Consider the following 4998-nt stretch of genomic DNA (forward strand, 5'->3'; position numbering starts at 1 on the left):
TTTTAAATGTTTCCTTTTGGCTTTCTCTTTGACCCATTGATTGCTTAGAAATGTGTTTTCCTCCTGTTATTGATTTTGGTTTTATACTATCGTGATCAGAAAAGATACTTGATATAATTTTAATCTCCTTAAATTTGCTAAGACTTCTTTTGTGACCTAACATATGATCCATCCTGGAGAAGTTCTGTGTGTGCTTAAGAAGAATATACATTATGCTACTGTTGAAGGGAATGTTCTATACATGTCTATTAGATTCATTTACTATAACATGTAGTTCAATAATATTTTCTTACTGATTTTCCATCTGGATGGTCTATCCATTGGTGAAAGTGAAGTAGTGAAGTCCCTTACTATTTTTGCATCCTAGTATATTTTTACCTTCAGAACAGCTAATATTTGCTTAATATATCTATGTACCATGATGTCAGGTACATATATGTTTACAATTGTTATGTCCCCTTGATGAATTAATCCCTTTGTCAATATTTGATGACCTTCTTTGTCTCTTGTTATAGCTTTTGACTTGAGGTTTATTTTGTGTGATGTAAGTATAGCTACCCCTGTTCTCTTTTGGTTTCCATTTGCATGAAATATTATTTCCATCCCTGTACTTTAGCATATTCGTGTAAGCAGCATATAGTTGATTTTTATTTTTTTTAAAATCCATTCAGTCACTCTATGTGTTTTTACTTGAAAATTTAATCCATTTACATTTAAAGTAATTATATGTAAGTAAGAACTAACTAGTGTGGTCTTGTTCATTATTTTCTGACTGTTTTGTAGTTCCTTTCTTCCTCTTTGTCTTCTTTTGTGATTTAATGATATTCTGTATTGGTACGCTTTGATTCCTTTCCATTTTTCTTTTGTGTATTTACTATAACTTGTTTTCATTGTGATGACAACAGGCTTTCATAAAACAATCTATGTTTAGCTGATAACAACTTGTTTAATTGCACACCTTTTATTCATCCTCCACGTTTTGTTTTTTTATGTCACAACTTACATCTTTTTATATTCTGTATACATTAATAAATTATTGTGGCTATAGTTGTTTTTAATACTTTTGTCTTTTAACCCTTATGCTAAAGTTAAGTAATTTACATACCATCATTACAGTATTAAAATATTCTGAATTTGACAGCATACTTACCTCTACCAGTGAGTTTTATACTCTTGTATGTCTTTCTATTACTAATTAGTCCTTTCATTTCAGCTTGAAAAAGTGCCTTTAGAATTTCTTATAAGGAAGGTATAGTGGTGATAAACTCCCTCAATTTTTGTTTGTCTGAGAAGGTCATTTCTGAAGGATGGCTTTGCCAGGCCCAGTACTCTTGGTTGGTATATTTTTTTCTTTTGGCACTTTTAATATATCATCCCAGTCTTTCCTAGCCGGCAAGGTTTCTGTTGAGAAATTCACTAAAAGCCTTATGGAGGTTCCCATGTATGAATTATCTTGCTTTTATTTAAAAAAAAATGATTTCTTTGGAATTGAAGAAGACACAAATAAATGGAAAGATATCCTGTGGTCTTGGATTAGAATAATTAAATATTAAATGTCCATACTACCAAAGCTATCTACAAATTCATGCAATCCTGCCAAACTTCCAAAGGCATTTTTCACAGAAATAGAAAAAACAATTCTGATATTGGTTTGAAACCACAAGATACCCAAAATAGGCAAAGTGATCTTGAGAAAAAGAGGCCAAGCTGGAGGCCTCACACTATATTACAAAGCTATAGTAATCAAAACAGTATGGTACTAGCATAAAAACAGACACATCCACCGATGGGACAGAACAGGGAGTCCAGAAACAAACCCATGCACATACCATCAACTAATCCTTGACAAGGACACCGGAAACACCTGATGGGGAAAGGATTGTCTCCTCAATAAATGGCGCCGGGAAAACTGGGTGTCTGCATGTCAAAGAAGGAAACTGGACCCTTACCTTCCACCACTCACAGAAAGTAACTGAAAATGGATCAAAGACTTGAATACAAGCCCGACACCATAAAACTCCTAGAAAAGAACAGAGGGGAAGAACTCCTTGACAATGGTCGTGCAGGGATTTCTTGGCTCTGACACCAAAAGCACAGCTAATAAAAGCAAACATGAACCAGTGGGACCACCTCAAACGAACAAGCGAAAGAATTTAGATGGAGAAAAGCAGTAACGGGATGGCGTCACGTATGCGGAGACGGGGAGGAGCCAGGGGGCTGCCTGGGCCTGGGGGTGCAGGGATGGGGAGATGTTGGTTAAACAGTAGAAACCACTTGTAAGATGAGTAAGTTGTGCGGCTCTCATTTACGGCACGGGGACCCTGGTTAACAATGCTGTATTACAGGCTTGACAGTTGCCGGGAGTAGATCTTAAGTATTCTCATCACACACTCGGAACAGGTACATTGTGAGGTGATGGAGGCGTTAATTAACTTGACTGCAGCAATCATGTCACAATTCATGGGTATATCAAGTCAGCACATCATACACCTCTAATATATACAATTTTATTTGTCAATTATAATTCAATAAAGCCAGGGAACGCAAAGAAAGACATCCGAACCTAAGAGGAAGACATACTTGGAACCATGCCGGCAGGTAGGTGTGCTCTAGCTGTTCCCACTCCCTGGGTGGGCAAGAGAAGGTGGGGGGAGGGGGCTGCTGCCATGGTCCTCCCCTGCTGGGCATAAACCACTTCCTGGCATCGAGCTCAGACCAGGCTACTCCGAGGCCGTCTTGGGAGCCGGACAAGGCCACTGCATAACTGTGTCTAAGCACAGACAGAAAACAAGGTCCCCGTGCCGCCCACAGGCGACGAAACAGCCCCTCTTTGGGCTGAGACGAGGGACAGCTAGTTCCTTACCAAAGCCGCATCTTCGTTCTTTCATTCTTGGCGGAAGGTAAGACTGACTGAGATGCTTTGTGGCAGCATCCGGTCCAGAGTGAACCCCCGCTTCCTTAGTCCCTCCCCAAGCCCCCCAACAGCGGAGGTCGGGTCATACACTTCTCTCTAACGCCCTGACTGAGACCCCGGCCCAGGTTCCCCATGGCGTGCCATTCCTCACCGCAAGGCTCACTTGCTAACGGCGAGCGTGTTCTCAGAGGCCTCTGGCTGAGGACGTGGCCATGGCTCTGGACACAGGGCTGTCCCCCTCTGGAAGCTGGAGGAGATACAGGAGCCCTCAGTGCCGCCTGCGGAGGGCCTGGCCGGCAGAAGCCACCCGCCCTCTCTGGCTCTCCATCACCAACAGGGACCCGCTTCACTGTCCCTGGCTGTCGCTCCCACAGGAAGAGGCTGAGGCAGGAGGACTCCTAGGGCTCCCCCCCCCCGCCCCCCGCTCTCAGGAGCAGGGAGCCCCTTGCCCGCCTCTATTCTGATTTTGTAGGCGTGGAAACCACGTTTCAGAAGCACCTTCTCCAGGGAGCCCAGAATTTGGTGGTGGTGCTGGGTGGGTGGGGAGTGGGGGTGGGAGCCCCTCAGAGATATTTGGTACCTTAGGGCAAGTAGGTGGGCTTGGTGGGTCTTGGGGACACGCCCCCATCCTAGGGTGTGCGGTGCCAAGCCGCCCCTGTCATGCCACAGTGTCTCTTGTAGAGGTGTTCGTTGCAGACCCCTTGGCCTGGCACTCTGAATTTTGCAACAACTGTCACCCTTGCATTCGTCTGGGCTCACAGCCCACCGAGGCCCCTGTAGGCACTGGAGGGGCTGTTTGGGGGGCTTTGGAAGGAGGGAGGGCTCCCCGAGTGGCCAGGGTGACGAGGAGGCAGTAGCAAGAGGGAGGAAGGAAGGACCCTGTGGAGAAGCTCACTGAGGCTGGAGGGGACTCCGTGGGGAGCACCTGTCTCCCCCTTGGCTTGGCTGTGTGTTCCAGAAAGCGTGAGAGGAATCCAATCCAGCAAGTGGGGGGTCTAAACCCATTTTGGGGGGCTTTGGCACCTGGGGGGGGGTGTGTGGGCAGCAGTGGAGCACAGTGCATGTTTGCATGAGCTTGGTGTGAGGACGCTGCGGGGACCCCCACTTTGCATTTTACCATCTGAAAAGTGAAAGGCCTGGGTCTGCCCGGGTCACAGGGCGGGTCTGGGAGGAAGCAGGGGAGACAGGTCTTCCCCCTCCCTCCAGGGGCTTCCACAGGTGTGGGAGGCCTGGAGCCAAAGGGGGGGGTGGGGGGACTGTGGCCATCTCCACCCTTGTGCAAGGGTGGGGTGGGTTCATCCTTTGCATGCTGGGCAGGGTCCCTGCCCCACCGGACCCCCAGCTCACACGGGCTGTGGTCCGGTAGATGTGGGCTCCGGGACATGGCTTCCCCTCCCCTCGCAGCCCTCTCGCTCTGCACTGCGAGGGCGGGGGTCTCAGCGGGGCGCCCAAGCCTCACACAGCTTGATCTCCCCACCCCTCCCCTGCATCCTCTAATCTGCTTGCTGCCCACGTTTTCATAAGCCCCACGCCTGGGCCAGGCCCCCAGTTGTGAGTGACAATGGCGCAGGCAAGGTCCGCAGCGGCTGCCCCGCCCTAGGACGATGTCAAGAGCTGCAAGCCCTCTCTCTCCCCTTCCCTCCAGACCTGGTCCCTCTCCCTCTTTGTCCTGTCCCTGTGTCCCCTGTGCTGGGCAAGGGTAGGCTTTGAGTTCCTCCCCCACCTCTGGACCCCCCACGCCACCGCTGGTCCCCCCATCCTCATTCCCAGGCCAGACAAGTTCAGCTCCGCAGCGTCCCCCCCCCCAGCTTCCCGTCCCGCCTCCGCGCCCCGCAGTGTCGGGGCCCTGCAGTCCCCACCCCCACAGACCGGCGCTGTCCCCCCAGGTTCCCGCCCCCGCAGCCTCTGCTCCCGGCCGGCAGGTGCGTCAGCAACTGGCTGATCGCACTTCATTTATTCAATAGCTCGGGGCCTGAAAACCAGCCGCTAAATTGCCTCCCATTTTCCCCAAGCCCATTAGCAACCAACGGCTGCGTTCCTGGTAATTTCCGCTGAATACCCTTGCCGGCGGGAGGGCCGCCGCT

Source organism: Myotis lucifugus, unplaced genomic scaffold (genome assembly GCF_000147115.1).
Source record: "Myotis lucifugus unplaced genomic scaffold, Myoluc2.0 scaffold_479, whole genome shotgun sequence".
Lineage (NCBI taxonomy): Eukaryota > Metazoa > Chordata > Mammalia > Chiroptera > Vespertilionidae > Myotis > Myotis lucifugus.